The sequence below is a fragment of the Uranotaenia lowii genome, chromosome 2 (genome assembly GCF_029784155.1).
Source record: "Uranotaenia lowii strain MFRU-FL chromosome 2, ASM2978415v1, whole genome shotgun sequence".
Lineage (NCBI taxonomy): Eukaryota > Metazoa > Arthropoda > Insecta > Diptera > Culicidae > Uranotaenia > Uranotaenia lowii.
This window is the reverse complement of record NC_073692.1, coordinates 365,773,986-365,800,305: the sequence shown is the minus strand read 5'-3', so window position 1 is coordinate 365,800,305 and position 26,320 is coordinate 365,773,986. Positions and strand designations below refer to the sequence as shown.

General features: G+C 32.8%; 1 protein-coding gene across 3 annotated transcripts in view; it reads left to right on the top strand.

The window, feature by feature from the left end:
- The first annotated feature begins 200 nt into the window (after nt 1-200).
- Nucleotides 201-26,320, top strand: part of LOC129749673 (protein sax-3-like) — an 839,575-nt gene continuing 813,455 nt past the window's right edge. For 2 of the 3 annotated variants that reach the window (XM_055744711.1, XM_055744709.1), the window contains exons 1-2: nt 201-757; nt 18,849-19,731. The gene's annotated coding sequence lies outside the window, so the exon portion shown is untranslated. Of the gene's footprint in view, nt 758-805; nt 903-18,848; nt 19,732-26,320 lie in introns of those variants that run through there. The other variant, XM_055744710.1, reaches the window with a different exon arrangement.

Here is a 26,320-nt window from a genome sequence, read left to right as displayed (position 1 = left end):
GGCTGGACCAGACGAGAATGTCCTCCCATATGCTCAGAGTTCGGTCGAGTCGGGTGGCTATCTAAACCTAACGAAACTCTCCCGACTGTCCCACGGAATGGATGGAGTTCCAATTGGACTCGGGTCGAGGCGAACGGTTTCTCTCTCTGGGCGTCGTACCGGCGTCGCCGAATCCGCGACCGCTAGTTGGTCCATGCTCGCCGTCGTGGTAGCATAAATATATAATTCGTGTGGAGCGTGTACGTTACGAACGACGGTCTTCGAAGGTCGTTTCGCCGCTTATGAATCGATCGTAGATTTGATTGAGAGGTGTTCGCTTTTCGGGGGAAACATGACGACGACGACGACGTCGAGGTGTGTGCGTGCGTGCGTGTTCGGTCCTGGATGGTCCCGGTGAATCCTGGAAGCGTTCCTACGTTTTTGGCCTGGCTGCTTGCCATCAAACCCATCAACGAACGTCGAAAACGGTACTTGCGCGTAGTGGCGTCGTGGTGCGTTTGTTCGCGAACACGTTTTTGTGTATCCTGGAGGCGGTAACGAGAAGAGGGGCAGGGAAAAAGGACCTTCCGGGCACCACCCTTCCTTTTTCCAACTTCTCGCGTGCGTCGCAAACGCTTCGTCCTTCTTCGGTGGAGTTTGGCGTTTTGAATTTTCGGCTGACGGGTTGATGGTTGGTGGAGTTTTCGACAACCCGACGAATATTTCTGCCCACAATACAGGATCCTGGCCCGTTTTTTTTTTTCAACTCTACTCGAAGGTGTGTTTGTGCTTTGTGATGATTTCGGATGGCAACATCCTGCCCGTGTGTACACGGGCCATTGTTGTTTATGTTCCAAACGGTCTGTTGCTAATGCTTAAGGGAACGGTGTTACTGAGCTACATCATTGAGGAACCAAAAAAAAGTAAGGATACCCCACAATCGGATAGGGTTTCCAGAATAAAAAATGCCACATACAAATCTCGTGAATTGTACGAATCGTGCACGGTCTCGTGAATGGATCGGACTAGGTTAGGAAGATTGCAGAATGCAAATCACCCGAACAGAACGGATGAAGACAGAAAGGATGGCGAGCGCGGAATGCCTAAAAATAGAACTTTGGTTGGGTCACGCATCAAAGTCGCTGTTCCTCCGACTTCGTCGTCTGCCCAAAAAAAAAAATTAAAGCGAAAGTGCACTAGCCACTGCTTTTGAGTCAGAAACCTACTCGTTGTGTATCGTTTTTCGGTTGTTTGTCGGGTGTAAAGCGTTTTGTTGAATAACTAATTGGAGTTAGGACTACAATAAGGTCAATTAGACTTGAATCTCATATCATAGAGCAGCGAAGGCTGGACTCCTAAACGTTGGAAGAAAAAAAAACAAATCTGACAATAACAACCGTTAATCAATATTCTTGAGAAAAACTACCAAAAATGTTTCGATCCTTTCGGGCATTTAAAAAAATACTGTTTGCTTGAAATCCAATACCGATAAATGACAAAACAAAAGAATATTTAAAAGTTAAACATAAAATATCTGAGTTATGCTGCTTAGTGTAGCACATTTGGGGAGAGCAAATATACGAGATTTTTCGTATTTGGTCCGCAATGTATTAAAGAACATTCTTCACAATTTATGGGTTGCTATTGATCGTCAAACAAAAATCCACTTAAAATAACCAAACCTAGAACACTGCAATTTAGAGTAAAAAAAGATATACGAGAGATCTTAAAGCAGCAAGAAAGTTCTCTTCAAACTGAGAGATTTTCAACATATTTCCCGAGGAGCTTCATTTTTCATTCATCCTACAAGTTTGAAGATAAATATTCATGAATCTTAAATTTTTCCTAGTTGTAAACGCTCCGGGCATATAAAAATCTTAACTAAAATTATAAAATGGAAAATATTTTTTTTTTTCGATTCAAGTCGTTTTTTCCATCCTTATGGCATTCGCGACTTTATCAACGTTGCAGTTGGCGGATCGTTATTGAAGAACTTATCCGGTACAACTGTGTTCGATGTTTGCTCTTGGGCTCGAACTCGCGGACATCGGCTCAGGAGACAACAGACTTGCCAACTGAGCTATATCACAAGCAAAAAATGGAAAATATGAATTTCAATAAACGTATCCAGATTAGAGATTCTAGCGTGCATATTTAAGTTATTGTTTTTATTTCGTTTTTTTTTTTTAATTTCAGAATCCATTTAAACATAGTATTCTGGTATATGATAAGATAGTCAGAATTTTTCCCACCCGTATCTGAACCGGCCGTAATCTTATCTAATAACCTGGCGTAATTCGGGCATTTGATTTCCAAATTTTCAACTCAAAATCAGTTCAACATCCGGGCAAATTTTGTCAAAACCACAGAATTATTCTATAAATATTAAAAAAAAATTCTTGAAACATTGTTTTTTTTTTCATCAAAAGCATCATTAGCAGATTTAAAACCTAATTTAAGGTTTCCAAAACCACGTTCACGCTTATTCAGATAAAATTTGCTAAGAAAGAGTGGTTTTGGACGCAAAAATTAAAATAGTTATAATATCTCAATTTGATTTATTTGCTAGATTTTGCAAATATATTGGAAAAATCCTGACAAAATCCGGACTTTTTTCAATAAGATCCAGTCAGCCGGGCTGGGCCGGACTTTTCCTAAATTATGTGTCAAATATATAATGACTGATTCAAAATCTAGAATTCAGAAAAGCCGATTTTAAGTTTTAATGTTGCAAAACGTTGCACGAAAACAGATTTTTAATGAAAGGGAATATAAGGTATAATTTATATCCATAGAGCAGAGATGTGAAATCAAAATGATAGCATGATTGGTATACAATTTTCTGAGATGATAAAACACAGTTTTAAAGTGATAAATAATAATTTGAGGTGAAATACGGTGTAATTGAAAAGGTCATGATGGCAACTTTTGGTTTCACTAAAAAAATTTAGGTAGCTGGTTAAACCAAGAATATTGAAAGCACAACGTTATCAAATTTTGGCTGTATCTTATATCTAAAAGTGACTTCATTATGCCCTCAAAATCCGTTTCAACACGGCATCATTATGGTTTTCTGTAAAACCTACACTTGGGATCCATATATAAAATGTGAAACGAAAATTTTGGCATTGTACCGCCTTTATTTGGGGAAAATGATACCGAAATTTACTTTCAAGACATTATAACTAAATTAGGTAATATTTTGCGTGAAAAGTCTGCCTTATTTTCCTTTTTTTTTTGCCAGAATCTCATTAAGATTTTTACTAGAAATCTGAACCATGCCTTTGGATTAGGAAAATCATAAATTTTACCGTAAAACGCGGTAACATTGATCACCGGTGTAACTTTGATCAACTTGAAATTTTTCCACATAATCATCAATAGCTGATTCCAAAGTTAAAATATTTTTAAACTTTTTTCTACGTTCCAAAACCTACATGTTTCGTTGAAAATTGGGAAAAACTTGGTTTGTTTCAGAAAATTTCAAATGAAATTAAAAATTTTATTTCAAATCTTGAAATATCTATTTTTCGAAGGCTGCAAACAAACACCCTTCCTGCTGAAATCAAGGCTTGGTGTAGTTTGTGTTGAAGTTTGAAGTACATTTTTAATATTTAAAAAAATAGGGACGTTTTCCAAGAGTAAACTGGTCTAGAACAAAAGGCCAGAAACCCTATGGTAACCCCCTGATAAAAATTGAAGGAAAAAATTAAAGGGGAATAATGCGAGGGCCAAGAGAATTGAATGAAGGCAAAATTTCATTTTTTTTTTTCTGTAGTTTCAATTTTATACGTAATTATAAAAAATTTTGCCCCTTAATTGTTGTTTCAAGAAACTTTGTTGTTTTCATCATCATAATAACAATTATAATTTATTTGACATCTTGACATCATCTCAACTACCGGATCATTCGAGAAATTTGATGTCAAAATGTTTCTTTAACTTGAATTCACTGTTAACAAATTTTTTGAAACACACTTTTTAAAATATAATGATAAGGATATTTTTTATAATACTTGGGTAATTTACACAATAATCATCATCCAAAATATAAAAAATAAATAAATGCTTTTAAATTTATGATATCGAACGATAACCTGTTATCTGCTACTATTTTATGATCAACATAAACTGAATTAGTCTATAATTTTCCAGAGAATGCGGAAATTATGATTGGAAAAAGTAAAGTAAGAAATAAGAAAGAAATTCGTTGAAAAAATTAATGAGCAAAACTTATCACTTAAAAATTATATTTGAAAAATAAAAAATCATAAAATAACAATACCCAACCAAATTTACAAAAAAAATTAATCTTCAATGAAATTGAAATTGTTCATATCAATAACTTATATTAAAAAAAAAAAAATAAATATTGTATCTCCGTTTTTCATCCGCAATTCTTATTTGGAAGGAATTCGGTTGGAATGGATGTGGATCGGAATTTTTAGTATGTTGTGAATTCCTGTAGCTGATTTAGAAAATGTATTCAGTAGTTTTAATTTTTTCGGACTAAAACCATATTTTGGAGAATTTTTATAGACTTTTCTGAAATTTTAAAATCTGAACTTCAATGAATTTAAATTAAATTAATTTTTTTCGAGTTTTCAATCAATCTTGATCGATGTGAATCAATTTCTGATGGATTTGATACGATATCAAACTTTTTTTTTAACGAAAATAAAGAAACGTAAGAAACAATCTCGCGAGAAATATATTCACAAAAAAAATTTTGAAGACTAAAAAAATTTACTTTAACTTTTATAACGATTTTTCAATGTCATTGTGAGAAATCAATGAAAGTAGACTGGGCTTGTGATACAGCTCAGTTGGCAAGTTTGTTGTCTCTTGAGCCGATGTCCGCGAGTTCGAGCCCAAGAGTAAAAATCGAACACAGTTGTACCGGATAAGTTTTTCAATAACGATCCGCCAACTGCAACGTTGATAAAATCGCGAATGCCATAAAGATGGTAGAACGACTATAATCGAAACAAAAAAAAAAAAAATGAAAGTAGACAGACGAATTCCATTACTTGAACAATTTTTTTTGGCAAAAGTTTGGAAAATCACTGTTATTTTTTCATATTTTAAAATTTTAATAATGAATTTAATCTTAGTAAATTATAAATGCCTTCTTGCATCTGATGAACAATTAATGGAAGAAATTTTGAAAATTGTATTGAAATGAATCTACAATTTCAAAAAGAAAATTTTTACTTTCATGGGCCATAAAGACTTAAAAATGACGGCTTCAAACCTGTTTAGTTATGTTTTTCGTTTTAAAGTCAAATAATTTCATTGAATCAAAATTTGCTGATCGAATTAAAAAAAGTCATGAATTAAAGTGTTAAAGATCTTTGCAAACTTGTTTGTCAAATTGGAATATTTGTGGGAATATTTGTCATTGTTTCTCTATAGAGCTCAGACGGTTTAGACGTTAATTGCGGTTAAAAAGTGTTGTTATCCATTTATTCTCAAATAAATTGGTAACGATTATAACAAGGAATTATTATCAAAAAGCATTCAGTCTATCAAGAAACAATTTGTTAATGAAAACCCATTATTTTTTTATCCTCTCGAGCAAAATACCATAAAATCCTATTCACGTTTGAGACTCAAGTAACCCTTCCTTTTGGTCAGATCTTAAAGAAGTTTGGCATGTGAGCTTTTGGTAAGCCAAAGATCAATTAAAGCCTAGAGCGAGTGAGATTGATCATGTTTAATTCTTTCTATACTAAAATTAGTACCTACTCTGCGGATCCATGAATTATCCAAAAATGTTAACATTTCGGTTTTAGTAAAATAACAATATTTTCTTCAATTTTCATCTAATTTGAATAAATAATCACATGAATGTTTTGAATTGACATCTGAGTTTCAAAGAAAATCAGGTTTTAGAATATTATTGTCGATTAAACAAAATTTTCTCTTCAAAAAATGCATTTTTATCATATTTTTCTCATAAAATTACCAATTATGTACATCAAAACTGTTGATCAAATCAAAAAACGAAGTTCAGGTGATCGATAGCGAATTCAAACACCTTTAATATGCAAAACAGAGATTAAAAATTTGCTTGTGCAGTCCGAAAAATTTTAATCTAATCATGAGTATTTTTTTTTTCAAATTCCTGCACAATGTAATATTTAGAGCATAAAAACTGTTCTACTGAGAATTTTTTTTTACTTAGCGCCCGATTTAGCATTGAAAATTTGGGTCGGTCAGTAAAGTTCACGTTTATTTTTGTAGACATTTTGTAAAGTTGTTATAAATCTATTTTTGATGGCAATAATTTTTTGGTACTTTGTTACAAATTGTGATATGAGGTTTCATTTGAATGTATTCAGAATACTTTATTTCAAGAGTTTGATGCAAGTGAAATCCTTTTTTTTTAATGATTTCTCGATCAATCCAGCTTTTTTTTCTTTGCTTCATTGAACCTTGACCAAAATATTTTTTTTTAATTTTTTGCCTCTCATGGCTTAGAGTATAGCTTTCAAGTAAGCCAACGGTCATAAGATGCATAGGTATGCATAGTAGGGGAGGAGCGGGCTCTATGCGCCTATTAAGCAGAACACTGATTTAATCAAATATCACATCGAATATGTGTGCAAAAACTATATTCACGTGTGCAGGCATCTGTTTTCTATACATAGGAATGATTTTAATGTTAAAGTTTTCATCTGTTTCCAAAAAAACGATTTTATTACATGTGTTGTCTAAAATGCCGAACCTCAAACCGTGCGGGCTAAATGCGCCTATTTATATTTTGAACAAAATTTCAGTTTTTTGGGCAATATTCCCGTATAATTTCATTGAAACTGCTAGAAAGTAATAATTTCCGTACGAATAAGCTGAAGTTTTATTAAAATCTATATATATTATACTTTTGTTTTTTTTTTTTGTTTCGATTATAGTCGTTTTACCATCTTTATGGCATTCGCGACTTTATCAACGGTGCAGTTGGCGGATCGTTATTGAAAAACTTATCCGGTACAACTGTGTTCGATGTTTGCTCTTGGGCTCGAACTCGCGGACATCGGCTCAGAAGACAACAAACTTGCCAACTGAGCTATATCACAAGCCACATTATACTTTTATGAAATAATTTAAAGTAAGGGTTGCCATACTATGGAGGCAGTTCATCGTAAATTCTCTCTTAAGATGTTATTCAGAGCTTAGATTTGAAGGTTCAATGATAAAAATCATTTATTTATTCTATTCAACCTGTTATTTTAGGATGGAGGCATTTTACAAACATGATGGGGGCATACAAAAACACTCTGTTATTCCACTAAATAATCATTATTAAACCTCCACAAAAGCTGAAATATGTTTAATTTCATAAGTTCATTTGAGTTAGAAACAAAAACCATCCTAGTTTTTGTTTTAAGCTTCTTTACGTTTAATTTAAAAAAGTCGAAATATTACATCAAAATGTATCAAAACCTTGTATGATTTTTTTAATTTTTTTTAGTTTGTAAATTTATAAAATTCTTTCTTGCCTTATGTTCTAAGCGTATTACCCTCAAAACGCATTGGTCAGATAAGCTGTCTTGTCAGCCATTTAATCAAACAGCCGTAGGGTCATTTAACCCGATAGCCCATTTAGGAAACCTTTCCCCTACACATTCTGTGGGTTGGTGGTGTAAGTATTTCTAAAATGCTAGCCATAATATCCTCGAAAGATGGGGTTTGAAACGGCAAAAAGTCAAAAACTGGACGTTATCGGATCGCTTTTTATTTTTACTAGTTAATAACTTAATATTTGACTAAGATATTCTCAGTTTTTCAACTCATTATCTTGGATACTGAACGCACCACAGACATCAGACTTTGAAAAATTGGAAAATAAATATGATGAAGAAAAAAATTAAATTACATATATTTCTATGGAAAACCATTTTTTTCTTAAATTTAAAGTACACCATATGAAAGCTTATTTTAAAAGGTATCATTTCAACCATTCAAAATTTTTACACAATAAATTATCTTCGATAAAAATGAGTAAGTATTTATATTTTTTCAAAAGTCAAAAACTTTAAAGCCTTGCCAAAAAAATCCCCGCATTTCCCTATACTCTTTTCACTATTAAGATCTAGTTTAAGGTCCTAAAAATACAATGATAGTGATTTCAGCCACCTCAAAGCACCGTTTATTTTTTAAATTATAGTCGAATAAAGCTGGAAATATCATGCAAATGGGTAATTTTTACCCATTAATGAGTATAAATTCAACAAAGTTGATGTTGGTAAGTCAAAAAAAATGTTTCTCGTGATTGATTAATCATTTCACACGTTTTTCTCTTGAGTTTCATGAAATGTCCTAATGATATTTATCATTTAATGATCAATTAGTCCAAAACCATGTTTTGAAAAGAAATAAAAATAAGAGTCAAAAATAACACGAAGCATCCTACTATAAACGTTGTTAGAAAAAAAACTTATGTATGAATTTATTTTAAGTACGTTAAAATAAAAAAATTCATATGAAATTTTCAAAAATTTCCAAATAGTCTAAAACACCTAATCATATTTTTTGCCGCCTCGTTGTATGGAACTGTTCCTAAGTGAAATGTAAGACTTGGTGTCAAGTAAATGGATTCTTTTCGAGGATACATCAAGTTTCATTGAGATCCAATATGTGTTAGTGTTTGTTTAAAAAAAATTGTTGATTTGTGTCAAAAGTATAATTTATGTTATACACCCATAGAAGAGGTTGCAAAAATCCAATGCCTATTTAGCACATCTCTGTGCCGATAATGCGCTGAAATGTGCACTGTGCCGAAGATGATATGTTTGAAAAACCGTAACTGGCATAAGGACTCGCCTCCCAACTAAAATGATGCATGACCACTACATTCAAGCAAAACAAGAAAAACATTTTATGGGATTTCGTTCCTATTGGATAATTCATCCCAGAAACAAGAAAATAAAAATATAAACCACAGCGCCCGTAGGGAGAATCGAACTCCAATCACTAACCTAATGGTCTTGCCAGACCGACATCTAAACCAGTGTACTATTTGAGCTTCATGCAGGAAGAGGGATATTTGTCATAGGCATTCTGCCACCGGTCAATCACAAAAGAAACGCACGACAGTGGCTTCCCGGCGTTTGGCCTCCTTTCAAGGTATTCATTTGTCTTGTGATGGAAGCGGGAAAGGGAACGGGAGTGGAGGAAACGGGAAACCCATTGAATGAGAACTGTGCTTCGCTTACTGCCTGCTATTACATACACACGCTACATATACACAGCTGCTAAAGCCGGGCAGCTTGGCCGGTGCTTGTTTGCCGGTGAATTGAAGGAATATATTCTTGTTGCTTTTGCTACATACACACGCACAGCTTAGCCGTGGTTGTTTGCCGGCAAATTGAATTGAAGGAATGTTTTTTTGTTGTTGCTTTTACTGCATACACACGCACAGCTCGGCCGTGGTTGTTTGCCAGTGGATTGAAGGGATTGAATTAGAAGGATGTTTTTGTTGTTGCTTTTGCTACATTCACACGCACAGCGCTCGGTTCGCTGGCTGCCTGTTGTTGGCCGGTATTTATTTCCATCCTTCTTCGTCTTGTGATGCGATAGGGAGGGACGTGAAAGCGTTTTTATTTTGTTTCTTTCAGACATACGCAATTCGGTTAACTTGGGAGATTAATGCCGGTGGGAGCAAATCGAATCAGCACCAATCGCGTTATCTTCTTGTACCAATGATGCTATGTAATTGACTACACGCCATTGGCACAGAGGCTGAATTTTGGGTGTATATTTGTAGTATGTGTGTAATCATCATGTTCTGAAAAATCCCTTTTTTGTCAATAATTTCAATAATGTTAGAATAGAGTTAAAGTACGAGAAGCATTTTTTTCCCGAAAATTTTTTCCTTGAACTCTGAAGTTGCTTTTTTAAATTTGTTCATAGTTTTTCTTACTTTTTAACACACCTATTTGAATAAAATGAGACATCTCTCAACAGATAAAGAACCACAAAAAATCCACAAAATGCTCCTAAATTTTCAATTCCGAGCAATTTTTATCAGAATTTAACTAAAAATGTGAGGAAATTGAGGGTAACACAGTCATAAATCCATTTTTCGATGTGTGTGGTGCCTCAAACAGCCTTTATTCGATTTTTCGGAAAAAATCACATAAGATAAGTCTCTTTTGGAGCAAAATTTGCAATTTTGCAAGCAAGCTACTTTTCATAAAAAGAATAATAAATGAAAATATCGAGAAATCGAGAGTAAAATCAGCTATAACTTCATTTTTCGAAGTGGTAACTCATACAGGCTTCATTTGAATTTCTGGGAAAAAACCACACAAGCTAGGTTTATTTTTAATAGAAGAACTAGGAATTAAAACGGCACTTCATCTCAGTTTGTAAGCTTGTGCGGCATCTGAAACTATGTTCAATTGACTACTCGAAAATTTTCACTAAAGAAAGGTATATTTTCATAGATGTGTTTCTTGTAGGAGGGAAGATTTTTGACTCACTGTAATTTTTACTATTTGTAAATGCTCGCAACCATCATTTGGTTTATTTCTTCAAAATTATTTGATTCCTTGAAAAAAATAACCCGATCAAATTTCCTACCTTTTCCGATTACTTTTTGAATCGAGTTCCGATTTCAGGGAAACCTCTCAACGAATTAAGATTCATCACTCTAATGATTTAATTACGCAAACAGATTACAGAATCGGCTGCATCGGCTGAAAAAATAGAGAACAAAACAAAAGTTAAAGGTTTAGCACTTGCTGAACGTTTGTGATGGTGACGATGGCGGTGCAACCACTAAATAAATTCGTGTCCGACGATTCGGTTTCACTTTCCTCGTGGGGCTCCCGGAACGAGATTCCCGGAATGTGTCGATAGGTTTTTGCCCCAAGTCGACATCTATCGGATCTTCTGCTCGGAGGCTGGCTGGTGGCAACATAAATTTATGCTGTCTTGACATGCGATGCGCGAGCAAAGGCACAAGTGTTTGAAGATCGTTTGCTCTAAGAAACGAAGAATCAGGCGGAAAAAAGTGCAGCCGAGTCGATTAGACAAAAAAAAAGGGGAAAATTCTGTGAACGAAAGCGAAAACGCTCCGCATACCTTAAACACCATTCCGTGCAGCATCCGTTCCGTTCTTGTTATGATTTTGTTGGTTTAGTCGAGCAGTATTTTTTCCCCTCCTTCGCTGACTGTTGCTTCTTCGGTGGTTTCTCGCTTAGTGCGTGACTATTCTTTGCTTCGGTTCGGTAAAGATTTCCTTTTTTTGCCCTTGCCTAATAGGGCAGACGAAGTTGGTTCAATCAACGTTAACGCGAAAAATGGCTTAGATCCGACGTTTGGATGCTGGGGTCCGAGTGTGTATGGGTGTGTCTGTAGGTTTATAGATTTATGGTCCGGTGATTTGTGTTCCACGAAATCGATATCTACTGCCCTTTATCGTCCGTTTTTAGTAAAGAAAAAAGGAAGTGAACGGAAGGATTCAGCTAGGGTTGATGTTTTTACATTTTTCGCATACAAAAATGTTAATTTTTCTCTTTATAAAATTGTAAGTGAGCATCCCCAAGTAACATTTAAAGTTTTATAGCAGGCTACTAGATAAAGTTTAGGTTTCATAAGAGGCTTAAAAAGTTTTACAAAACAATCTGTGTTACTTGGGTCGAGTTGATCTTATTTATTGTTTTTTTTCTGAAATATGAAAAATGAAAAAACTATAATAGTTAGATTTTCAGAGTTAGATGCACCACATGAGACCGCTGCATAAATTTGCTTCTTATATCCATATATTTTTTTCGATGCTTTCTGGGTCGTCAAGCATCAGTGTAACATTTAGGATGATTTGGTAGATTCCTAAATTAGTGCAACTCGTTTCAATTTCCTATAGAAATTAGTATGGAAAAGGACAGAAGTGCCTCAAAGCGCTTAAAGTTTCAGTGATTCGACTCTCAAAAATCACCAAAGGGGGGAGGGGGCAAGGGAAATCGAAAAAATCGAAATTTTCATTTATAGGCCAAATGGCAGAAAATAATCGTCAAAATCTTGGGATATTTCGATTTTTTTTTTAAATCGACTTAAGTATTTAAAACTCAAAAGAGGGCTTAATGATGCTAAATGACTTAGAAATGCATAAAAGGTCGAGATGCGTTATCTCGAAAAAATAATTCGGTCAAAAATCGACTTTTTGGAACTTTCGTTTTCAGGTTACCACCCGTTTTCCACCCGTTTCTAGGATGAAGTTTTTCAAAATCTGTATCAATCATTCAAGAATTGGAAACAAAAGTCAGAGAAAAACTTGTATTTATTTTGATTTTGTTATATTTGACATATGAACAGTACTTTCGAATCACAGATGTGAACTGCGATGAATTATTTTTATTTAATTACCTCTTATCATTATTCTAAAAGTGACACGAGCTTCTTAATGGGTACATGACACTAGTATGATTTTCGACTGGTTTTTCAAGGCTTCATGGAGAGAATAAAATGCTATTTGAAAAAAAAAGAAAACCATTCTTAAAATTTAGTTCGAAGTTATACCGAATAACAAATACATTTATTTACGAATTAAATTTTTTTTTTGTCAATATTTTGTATTTCAGACATATTCGAGCAATTTCACTGGTGTTGGGAAAAAGTGGTAGAAATTTTGACATTTTGATAATTTTACCAAGCAAAAACATTTTCAAGATCTGAGGCCTTCATGTTTTCAACAGCACGTGTTGTAGTTTCACATGCTGTGATGCAAAATAAGCAATATTTCTAGCACATACGGCTGAAATAGAAACAGTGCTGTAAAAAATACAACGCCCAAAGATCTTGAAAACATTTTTGCATGTTAAAATTTTCAAAATGTCAAAATTTCTACCACTTTTTCCCAGCACCAGTGAACTTACTCTAATATGCGAATAATTTGCTTCGTTTGTCTGCACCCATTGAAACCAACGACCTTTCTACTGTAAATATCCTGGGAAAAAAGATACATTACACAAAAATTTAAAATTTGCTCATTTTTGCAACAGTAGGGGAGAGTGGGGATACTTGATCCCCTTTTCTTATTTTCACCATATCTTTTTGGAAAAATTTAGCAACTCGCGCTCTTTTACATTTTCTGACAGCGTGTAGCTTCAAGTTTCTATGCTCCTAAAATTAGAACGATACTTGAACCCGTAGTTGAACTAGAAGCATTTTCGTGGGAGTAAAAAAATTGCGATGTTTTTGAAGTTAGGGGAGACTTGATCCTTTATTCAGGAAGTCCTAATCCATGGGAAAAATTAAACAAAACCCCAAGATAGAATGTTAATTGACTATTTTGGTCATATTTGTTCTCATTTCACAATCTAGAATTGTCAGATAAAAATTCTATAGCTTATTCTAAACCCTTATGACATTGCATACTTACAGGCGCAATTTTTTATAAACAAGAGAAAATCAATTATTTTAGCCCTTTTCTTCAGATAATGGATGGATGAATATTAGCTATTGGATGAATATTAGTAATCTCGTAATCAGCAATGACCACGATCCATTGAGCCGGGATCATTTGTACCCATATATTAGGGATCAATTGTACCCATAATCAACATTTCAGAAACCTTTTTCAGGAAAAAAGTTGGGAGTTTTTCATCGCTTTGAAAATATTGTATTTTGAAGTTCATTTTACACTCGAAAGATTGATGTATTGGATTAAATATTTTTGTTATAATATTTTCATGTTAGGAACATTTTAAAATGATGAAAAAAGATCTTCAAGTCACATTTTGTGAAATTTTTCAAACAAAGTTCAATAACCCGAACACTTATTCTGTTACAATTTTTCTGGGCTTCAACCATTGCTGTCTTGTTCCATTTGGCATTTTTTTCTAGAACATTTGATCTTTGTACGACATTCCAGTTTGGAGATATAGCTAAGGAATCAAGTATCCCCCCTGGGATCAAGTATCTTCATTCTCCCCTACAAGTTTTTGATAAAGAAACTAGATTTTGAATTCGAGCTTGATGCTTTTAATAACACCTCATCAGTGTATTTCTTTCGATCGTATCGATATTTCAATTATATTTCAATAATAATGATAAGTACACAACCCAAATATTTTTTTTTTTTGTTTCGATTATAGTCGTTTTAACATCTTCATGTCATTCGTGACTTATATCAACGATGAAGTTGGCGGACAAGTCATTGAAAAACTTATCCGGTATAACTGTGATCGATGTTTACTCTTGGGCTCGAACTCACGGACATCGGCTCAGAAAGCAACTGACTTGCCAACTGAGCTATATCACAAGCCCCCAAATAAAATAACATAGTTTATATAAAAAAAGGAAATTATATTCAGGATCGAAAAATCAAACAAAAAAAATTAATCAATTACATAATTTAGTTAAAACTTAGATGTTAACTAAGGTAATAAAATAAAAGAGATTGAAACATGAGAAGATAAAAAATGTTACTTTAAATAAGAACCTAAGCAAATTTTAAAGTGGATTAAAATAAATACAAATTTAAAATGTTGCATTGTTTTAAAGTATTTCTTGGTCCTCTGAATCAAATAGCACTAGAATGGTAAAAAGCTTTTAAATAAATATATCTTAAAAACCCGTGACACAAATGTCTGATATAAAACGTATGTTCTTAAATTGTCATCAATTTGCATCTCCAAATAGTTAAGAAAGTCAAATTGACTTTATAGTAATTTTGAATATTATTCGGGTCTAGGGATGCCCGACGTTTCAACAATTTTTGTGAATCTTTCTCAAGGGAATCATCTAGCCGTTGATATAAGAAATTTCGTTTCTATCCAACGTTTCGAAGTTCAGTGTTTGCTGCTTATGGCTTTAATCGGTGAAAAACAATAATTTTTCATCCAATATTCCATGGTTGCACATCTATGGTAACCTATTTTTCAAATCAAAGTTATATTAAGTATCAAAGTTTATAATTTAAGCAAAAGAAATTTATGTTTCAGGCTCTCTTACTTTTGAAATTCGTATAAAAATTCCCTTGGATTGGTATAAAAGTATTGGAACAAATTTTAATATTCACCATCGTTGAGAAACTAAATCCACATCATGGATTCAAACAACAAGAAGATTAAAGAAACGGCCAGTAGAAAAGGAAGAAAGCCGAAGTTATGAATTGAAATTTTATGCAAATTCATAAACAAAATTTAATTTTTCAATTCTATTGCCCGATAAGGTGATTTAAAAAAAAATATTATCCATAAATGGGAGCACGATTCAAAAAGGAATAAATCTAATGTGAATATTAAAAAAACGTTTTTGAATGCAATTGAATTTTTGAAATAAAACAAATGCTATATAATGTTAAGTTTTTATGCAAACATATTGTCAGAAAGCAAACAAAAAATAAAACAAAATCTAAAATTAATTTATACTACCTTCAACGAGAAAAACTTTTCAATAGGAGCCTTTTTAAAATGGAGCCTTTTATGAATGCTGCTGAAAATAGGAAACATTTAATGTTCCATAAAAAAAAAATCACTGAATTATACGAAAGCTAAGCATTCACCCATTTATAGTCTCTCAAAATATATGTCTGAATCTGTTGTAAAAATGTAAACCCAAGTTTTAAATTTCCTCTGTTAGTTCAAAAAACGAACACAAACACAAACAGAAACATTTTGAATTAAACTTAGGTATTCGCGTGTTGGGAATTTTTTTGAAGCATATTTCAAATGGTAAACACCACTTAAATTTTTCTTCGTTTTGATAGAACTTTATGAACAGCTTTTTTTTACTTTAAACACAGCATAGAACACATCTTGTAAAAATAAATTAAACCAATCAAGTTATTAGATGAAAACATGTAAGACCTTCTTTTGATTTACTGTTAAATAGTACAATTTTAAGGTAAAGTAAGAACTTTCACGAGAGAAAACAGGCAATCGTGATGAGTGAATGTTAGAAAAAGTTTTTCTGTCTTATGCATTCCTGATCATGTGGCATATTTGGCTTTATCATTATATTGTTTATGTTTTTTGGGACATTCTATAAAATTACCATGTTGCATTTTTAATTTTTGTTTACACTCTCTACCAAGTGACTCAATGGTTCAAACTTTCAAATAAAAGTCAAACCTGAATAAACAAGAACTGGATAAACGAGAACTGGATAAGCGGGAAACTTCTTTAAGGTAGAGAATTCGTCAGGTCTCGTGATTTTTATAGCATCAATCCTTCATAAGCGAGAGTAAAAAACTTCTGTAAGCAAGAGTTTTTTCACGGCTAAATTAGAAAAAATCATAGAGATGAACCTTTTCTATCTGAAATTTTGATACCAAACTGATTTCTGATATTGAATTAACAACATGATATCAAGAGAAACTGACATCGCAGTACCTAACATTGGTGCTGTATATTTACCCATGATTCAACTACAGTTTTGGTTCCAAACAGTTTCTCTTTTACAACCCTGCAAGCACCGAGAGTAAAACATTTTCACACGATTCTACTTTCTCATTATCTCAACAAAAATTAATTTTTCTAGAAAAAATCTAGGAAAAGTGATTTAAAGTTGACAACTATGAATAAGTCATAGCAATAAACTTATCAGTAAGAAAACTTGACAACGCTGAGAATTAATTTAATATGGTGCATTTTTCATATTTAAGGCGATTTTTCAACATGAGCAGAAAAAGACTATTAAATTTCTTTGAGTTTTGTATTTTTTTTTATTGTTTAAGGTATTATTATGTTCTCATTTTTTCAGTCAAAATATGATCATTTACTTTTTGATAATGTATTATGAATGAATTTTAGATACCCTGTATAAGGAAAAGAATTGTTCCAGTACCTCTTTAAAAGAGAACGTCGATCAGTGAGAAATCGCTTTGAGAGAGAAGAAAGATCGGTCCCCTAGACTCTTGATTATCTTAGTTTGACTGTCTGTATAAATTTTAATAAAGGCAAAAATATGTACTTGCCTGGGCTTTTTTGAAAGCTGATTAAGACATGACATGGCTTGACAATGAGACCGCAATTTACAATTGCCTAGAATGTGGGCTTCCACGGACCAAAATTTGTGGGATCTGTGAAAAAAAAGTTATTATCTATTTACATGATAGACTTTAAATGCCAGATTGCCCGGTTTTATTTGGGTTTTCCCGGATATGTAATATAACATTTGGGAAAAGTCAGGTCTGGATTTTAAAGAAATAGTCCGGATTTATTCTCATTCTTTTTCTCAAATTGAACTGAAAAAAATCAAATTTTGATATGATTTTTTTTTTAATTAAGCATTTTTTTAAGCAAGTTTCATAAAAATAATGAGGAAAGATTTTTTGGAACCAAAATATATGATTTTAAATCTCATAATCTGGTAATAAATTTTTAAGGTTAATTTTTTTCAATTTTTTTAAACTGATTTTTTGAGTTTTTCCTGAGTTTTGACCAAATTTTTCCGGATATAAAGGGATTTGTGGTCTACAAATTTAAAATCAAATGCCTGGATTTTGCCAGGTTTTTAGATAAAATTGTTCGGATTTGTCCGGCCCGAATACGTGCTGAAAAAATTCGGGCAACTTTATGATTGTCCCTTTGGATCTAAAAAATCATGCTCAATTTTAAAGAAAAAGTGGCCGAGTTTTAAATTTCGATTTAATTGAATGATTAATGGCATTTCGGTGAACTATACATTCTAATAGGAAGAATATCAAATGAAAGTAATGAAAATATAAACGGATAGATTAGATTAGGAAGCATGAAAGGCAATAAGTTTTCTCAAATCACGCTCTTGGCTCATTTTCAACACCTTTCATGCTTCCTAATCTAATCTATCCGTCTATATTTTCATTACTTTCATTTGATATTCTTCCTATTAGAATGTATAGTTCACCGAAATGCCATTAATCATTCAATTAAATCATAAAACCAGCGGTGATAATCTGTTAACACAGTTTTAAATTTCGTGCTCAGTAAAGATGAAAAATCCAATCCTTGTCCCAGGATTCCAAATCCGCTAAACCCAACTCCACCCCAAGACAGCATCCGAAAAAATCGAAGATTCCCTCAAATTTCTAATCGCTGCCCAGCCCACACTTCTTTCCCTGAATGGACTCATAAAACAAAAGGAACGGAACGAAAACACTGAATGAAGGTAGGAAGGTATCGAAACGGATCCTGCCAAAGCTGCCCTCCTTAAAATCAATGAAACGAACCGCCATAAATCGAAATGATTCGGCTTCTTTTCGTTTTGTTTCGATTAAGAGTTACTGTTCTTGTTGGATGCTTCAAGAAAATTTTGACTTTTTCTGGATGAATTTATTTTAAATGAGGAAAACATCCAAAGAAAAGTTTATCACCCTGAAAAGTGAATTTCTCCATCACGCTTGATGGCCATCATTCTTCACTGGAAATAATAGTGTCCGGGAAAAAAGGCGCCAGATTTCGACCCACAAAATTCGGATAAAAAAATCCGACGCAAAAAAAAATATAAACAAACACCATCCTCGGACGATCGATCGATCGATTTAAGGCCGAGGCAAAAAAGTGTCTGTCTTCACACAGAACAAATAGAAGCTTCTGGCTGTGGGTTTTTTTTTCTCAATTTTTTTGCTTTTTCCTTCATTTTGTTCCTCAGGACCTAATCGAAAAGACCTCCATAAATCAAAAAAAGAAGGATTTTATCATTCGAGGAGTTGTTTTGGGTGCGTCTTCGGGTCAGTGAACAATTTTCGGGTTCGACTTTCGGCGAGTTAAGGTTTATTTCGAGAGGAAATAGGACTTTTGAGGGACTCGAGCTGAAGGAAAAGACCAATCACTTTTATTATCTATTGCGGGGAGAAGTCTTTCCGGTGGTGGAACTCATGTGACCGATTTGTGGCGTCCAAGTAATGAACTTTTTTTTTCTCTTTATTTCCTTTTCAGGCATCAACTGTAATCGAATTCTATCTGTGACTGGTTAAGTGAAACGGTGATTGTGTAAAAACCATAAGTTTCTCAAACATAAAAAATTGAGATCAATTTTCTGAAAAATAATTCTGAAGAAAATTGAAACATCTTCAATAGGGAGATAAAAAAGATGATCGTTCAGTGCTGATCAAGTGATAGCCCTCTGAAAAAAGCTCCCAGTTAAGCTAAGATGAGCAGCAAAGCAAACAAATAAAAAAGGCCAAAGATCTATCAAGATAAGCCGAACAGCCAAACGATCGAAAAGAGATCTTCAAAAACCATCAACATCGCAACAGCACAATGATCATCAACGACCCGAGAAAAAAAGGGCACCGCAACGAAGTGTTAATGAAGAAATTATATGCTCATTGATCGTGTTGTTTTTTGGTAAGGAGGAATCATCCCCCCTTTCCCTAAGTCGTGCAGTCTTCAAAAGGCGTTGAGTGAGTCGAGGGTTTTTTTTTCTCGAAGCGTGTAAAATAATCATAACCTGGCGCAGTGATTGTGGCAACGATTAGTTTAATGAAAAATAAAATTTGGCACTGCACCCTGAAAGCAAAAGTTGAAAAAAAAAAAGCCGAAAAAAAGTGTTGAATCTAGCTCCAAGGGGAATAAAAAGTGGGTCATCATCAACCACAGAAAAATGTTTCTAGTGATCTTGGCGTGAGGATCATTAAAATATCTCTCAAAGGGGGGAAATATTTCGAGTGTCCCTTGAGAAGCGGTGAAGCTATGGGGTTCAGATAAATTGTAGTGAGAATAGCTACATAAATAATAACCTTTGAGCAGTTTTTGGTAGATGTTTTTTTCCCCATCAACAAACTGTTTTGGGTAGGATCTGCCACGTTTAAATATCAAGGTGAGTAGAAGGTGCCAAGAAAATGGCGTTTGCATGTTAGGTTTTGAGTTGATTTTAAAGTGTAACACATTTCTACGTTCAAGATGTGTCTTTATTGCTTTTATTTAGAATCCTCTCACATGTTCCTATTCGAAAAAAATCTTTTTCTTTTCATTTTGGTAGAAATATTTTTGTTGTAAAAAATATCACAATATTTTTGTGATAATTACTGAATGTAATAAAATTGATATATTTCGAATAAAAATGTAACATAAATCTAAATTCACCATCCAAGTGTGTGTCATAAATAAAAATCCATTGTAAGTAGAATGAATTTATTAATATCGTTATTATCGTTATTGTTCTGAGTTCACATCTTCTTTAGGCCATTATTTGCAGAGCTTTTTCTTAACTTTAAGATCAAATCTTTTCTTCTACCCTTCTTTACACCTTTTTCTCAGCTTGGGTCATCAAACGGGCGTCTAATGTCTTTGATTTTAAATCATGTTTTAAGACACCTGAATGTGATATAAAGAACATTTTTAACTTAAAATTTTAAAAAAATAATTCTTATAAAAATTTTATATTATACAAGATTATTGTACTTCGAGGATTTTTACCATTTTTGATTTGATTTTCATAAATTTATAAAACAGGCTCTCTCTCAAAGATTTGAAATCGAAGAGCTTGACAAAGAAAATACGTTAAGTTACTCAAATTAATTATTTAATTCGCCTGTTTAGAGCACATCAATATTCACACTAAAAACCATGTGTCATTTTTGAAATTATCGTTTAAACTTTATTTTTCACCAATTTGTGATTTTTTTTAAACTGAGTAGGGCAATTGCTTAGATAACAACATTATTTTATTTTAAATCGATTGACGTTACTAAACAGGAAGGGAGAAGTTTTCTTCCGTGTTTAAAAAAATATGACTTAACGAAGTTAAAGGATAATAAAATATTTAACAACAAACCATAAAATATATTTACAGCTGAATTTCTCCTTACGATTAAGTACAAGTTTTTCATCAACAAAAAATATTCAAAACTTTTTAATATAAAGTTTTTAATTCAAATTTAGATTTTTGAACAAAACAAATACTTAGAAATAGATCCAGATCATATTCAATATTTGAAGTTTTTACCAGATAACTGTTCCAAACTGACCCTGGTTGAATATAAAATTTTGATTTTGAATCAAGAGTTCAAATGATAAAACTATGATCGACTGCAGTTTGAATCCTTAATGAAATTTTCATATTCATATGCCAATTTGGTTGGAAAACATAAATTCGAGCTGCCTCCCAAACAAAATTTTCAATTTAAATTCCTAGACTGAATTTTGCACTTTGAACTTAAAATCAATATCTGAGTATAAATTTCAGATGAGAATTCCTATAAATGATGAAACAAATTGCGATATTTGTATCATTAATCTCTTATTTGAATTCTGAATTATGATTTTTAACAAGATTTCTTTTTATTATTTATTCGTAAAACCATCATGGTACTTTTTAATGTTTCGATTCTGCCTAAGAATGGAGGATGTAACTTCAAATCCAAGTCTTAAATGATTTGAATTTTCGAATACGGAAAAAACTTCTTATTTAAATGTGATATATAAATCCAGCTATTTTATCTATCAGCTTTGCTGTTTTGCGGCAAATAATAAATAAAAAAAAATAAAACTTAAGGTTGCCAAATTGCCCTGTTTTATCCAGGTTCGCCAAATAATTATTATAAAATTTAAGAACAGTTCGACCCAGTTATCCGCGTTTCATGGCAAAATGCCCAGTTTTATCGAGATTAATTATTTTATTTTTTTTTATTTTTGCCTCCAAAACAAATTTTTATAAGCTTGTTTTATAAAAATAAAGAATCATTAAAGTTTGTTTTGTCGATGAATTTTGTTGAATTTTTTTTTCTTTTCGTGATTTTTGTTGAGTAATTTTTGGGCTTTGACCAAATTCGCCCGGATATTTCCGGGATTTTTGGTCATCAATTTTGAATACAAATGCAAGGCTTAAGCTAGGGTTTTAAATAAAATTGCCCGGAACTATCCCGCCCGGAAACGTTCTGAAAAAATTTTGGTCACCTTCGTCGAACTATATCGAATTCAATATTCAGGACTGAATTATTATCAACAAGTCAGAATTTTAAGAAAAACTGTAGCAGAATTTTATTCGGTTTCAACAAAAAAATGGTCCCAATCAGAGAGCAAATGAACTCGAAAGTTAAAATACTCTTCAATCGATTTAAAATAGAGTATTAATAGACAAGTATATCTAAAACGAACTCATGGCAGTTTGATACATGCGTATAGACACTTTGTCTAACTTTTAATTATCATTTTTGATGGAAAATCAAAAATTTCATTCTAACAAAAAATATTTCAAATAATTTTTTATTTTAAAATCGTTACTTGTAACGAACAATAAGTATCATTATAATTAAATTTAAAGAATAACTTGCTTAACCATGTGTGCACTGCAACACTTTCATTTGTTGAATATTTAAAAAAAATGTTGAGAAGATATTTTTTCTTTAAAAAAATGGTTGCCAGATTTCTTTTCAGCACATTTCCGGGCCGGACAGATCCAAGCAATTTTATCTAAAAACCTGATTGTTGTGACGTCACGATTCCTTTTGCTTATATTTTGTTAACTATTTATTCTATATAAATACTTTTGGTTTCAAATTGTAGAGAAATAAATTTTGACCCTATAAAGTTCAATTTTTAACAATGTGCGATATGACCTGTAAAACTTACATACAAAATACCAAAAAATTGTTTTGCAAACGTTGTAACGTCACGCTGGAATGGGTCAAAGACATTTTTTCACACAAGTCAACAAATTTTCTCAATTTTCTCGAATTTATCTCTAAATTGTCCACTTTTGTTTTGGTTATTGTGTGAGAATTGTTAAAAATCCGTTAAAAATTCGTATACGAAATATCGACCAAAACCGTTCCACGTTTGTTTGATAATTGTTTAATTTTTTTAGAATGCTTTGAAATGGTCCCTAAGTTGTTACAGAAATATATGAAAAATCACCTCAAGGATAGTTAACAACTGTTCAGAATTGTCTCAAAATGGTCCTATTGTGCAACAAAAATTGTTGTTTTTTCCGCGATTTCGGGAATGTGACTAGCGAATGACACTTCTTCGTCCTTAATCCAGGAAAAGAATCCTCTGTTTAGAATCAAAAACCGCCGACTGTGGCCTAGAGGATAGCGTTTCAGTCTTTTAAGCCAGAGGTCATGAGATCGAGTCTCGGTCACGGCATACATGGTACTCTTTCTGTGGACTGGTGGTGCTAGCATTAGTAAGATGCTAGCCATTATATCCTTGAAAGATGTACGCTTTAGTCTTAAATAGAATTTAGATCTCTTCAAAGAAACATAAAGTTTCACTGAGATCCTATATGTTCGTTTTTAAAAAAAAGATGAGCTCCGAAGAACGATTGCAGCTCATTCGAGCAAACTTTTCTCGCCAGGATAATTTTCTGTAGTCTTGTCAGCAGCACTAATTGGTAAAATTTGCCAAATCACGTTACGTGACTTGCAGAAAAAGTCCCATTATTTCAAAACACCCTAGAAAATATCCTAAAATTGTCCTGAAACTGTTAATTTTTTTGCTTGAATAGCAGCAATAAAAATCTGATTTAAATAAGAAAAGTAGAGATACTAGTCAAAAATTGAGCCAAAAAATCAACAGCTATTCTTACCCAATTGCGCTCAAAATCTTCTACTTTCGATTGAACACTAAACAGGCTTCTCAATGCTTCCCAGCTTCCCGTATTTGTAACTGATGTTTGGCAGCGTAAGAATATGAAATTTTCGATTTCTGCTTTTTTGAGATTTTCAGCTTTAATCTGAAGCTTTATTTTGAGTTCAATAAATCTCTGATCAATAAGTCGATACTCGAGAAAAGATTAATGTCAGCTTTTTGAAGCCGAGCAAAGGATCATAATCCTAGGGAAAATAAATTCTTCACCCCAAAAAAGCAAATCTCCAACTTTCGCTCGTCGTAATCGATTGTCGGGTTCCTTGAAGCCGCACCGCATGGTCGTTATTTTCACAACAGTTGAGCTCGAAATCAATCACTTCATCGTTGTTGCTGTTGTTGTGATTGATAAGTCTGAAAATCCGAAATCGAAACCTTACAATTTCGACAACAACTCCATCAATCCGGGACCGAAACCGATTGGCAGCATCGAGCCATGCTGCATTTAATTTATTAGGATGATTCACTGAGTACCTATACTTGTTGTATCATTCTTAGCTTGACGCTTCAAAAATGTCGAATTCTGCTGGAAAAGTTCTGTGAAAGTTTGGGAACAAAAAATGGTTCTGATTGACAAATTTGAATCTCCCTAACACAGAAAGCACCAGTTGATGGGAGGCCAGTTCAAATGCAACCTAAATACCAGCCGGAGGGGGCATCGCCAATTTCGAGGAGAGAGACCATTCGGATTCGAGTCGCGTAAATATCTACTGAATAGCTACTTCTGAATGTTTGCAGGCTTCCTCCGAATGATATCTCCCTGAAAAGTGGCGCAGAGATTCGACTCAGGTGAACTAACATAAGAGGATTGAGGGAAGCACTTTCAAATACCCAACTGCAAACTTTTGAGAACCGAACAAAACCGAAAAGGTTGGGCTTCCAATTATTTAGAAGATTTATTGATTTATGGCTTAATTAAAGCGCAACGTTTTCGTTCACATATGTGAGCAAGGGGGCCCCTCCCCATTTTGACGGGAGCTGGGGATTGTTTTAAGTCAGGGCAGGGGCTTGGTATCGATTCCTGGCCCTGGTAGTATTGCAGGAATGCGCTCAGTAGCAGAAAACGGCAGCCGGTGAAGTTTTACTCGATGCCACGCTGGGGGTAAAAATCCGGATTTAATTGGTTATTTGATATGAGCTCCGCGCTTTTGAGTTTGATCGAAACAGGGCCCCTGGCGACTTGCCGTGGCGCAGTGATCAACACAACAAATTTCGTGCCGAGGAGGTATATTTCGATATTGTTACTGCTGTTGTGTTGTGAAGAATTTGACAGAATAATGGTACCGGTTGATTGATTTATTGTTGGGTTGGAACTTTTTCTTCTGTTGGAAGTTTGGGCTCCCATTAAAACATTTCACTGATCATAAAAGTGGCTTTAATTGTGTACTGATTTCACTAGCATTGCAGTAAACTATCAAAACAATTATTTCTTCCTCAAGTTAAGATACACAAACAGTTTTTAAAATAATAAGCATGGAAAAAATCCATGAAAACATCTTACGCTGACATTTTTGTCATTTTTTTTAATTTTTGACATTGAACATTTTTGACATTTTTGACAATTTTTGACAATTTTTGGTAATTTTTGACAATTTTTGACAATTTTTGACAATTTTTGAAAACTTTTGACAATTTTTGACAGTTTATGACAACTTTATGATAGTTTGACAATTTTTGTCAATTTTGACATTTTTGACATTTTTGACATTTTTGTCAATTTTGACATTTTTGACATTTTTGACAATTTTTGACAATTTTTGACATTTTTGATATTTTTGAAGTTTTTGACATTTTGAACATTTTTGTCATTATTGACATTTTTTAAATTTTTGATATTTTTGACTTTTTTGTCATTTTTGACATTTTTGACATTTTTGACATTTTTGACATTTTTGACATTTTTGACATTTTTGACATTTTTGACATTTTTGACATTTTTGACATTTTTGACATTTTTGACATTTTTGGACATTTTTGACATTTTTGACATTTTTGACATTTTTGACAATTTTTGACATTTTTGACATTTTTGACATTTTTGACATTTTTGACATTTTTGACATTATTGACATTTTTGACACTTTTGACATTTTTGACATTTTTGACATTTTTGACATTTTTGACATTTTTGACATTTTTGACATTTTTGACATTTTTGACATTTTTGACATTTTTGACATTTTTGGCATTTTTGACATTTTTCACATTTATGACATTTTTGACATTTTCGGCATTTTTCACATTTTTGACATTCATGACATTTTTGACATTTTTGACATTTTTGACATTTTTCACATTTTTGAAATTTTTGAAATTTTTGACATTTTTGACATTTTTGACATTTTTGACATTTTTGACATTTTTGACATTTTTGACATTTTTGACATTTTTGACATTTTTGACATTTTTGACATTTTTGACATTTTTGATATTTTTGACATTTTTGACATTTTTGACATTTTTGACATTTTTGACATTTTTGACATTTTTGACATTTTTGACATTTTTGACATTTTTGACATTTTTGACATTTTTGACATTTTTGACATTTTTGACATTTTTGACATTTTTGACATTTTTGACATTTTTGACATTTTTGACATTTTTGACATTTTTGACATTTTTGACATTTTTGACATTTTTGACATTTTTGACATTTTTGACATTTTTGACATTTTTGACATTTTTGACATTTTTGACATTTTTGACATTTTTGACATTTTTGACATTTTTGACATTTTTGACATTTTTGACATTTTTGACATTTTTGACATTTTTGACATTTTTGACATTTTTGACATTTTTGACATTTTTGACAT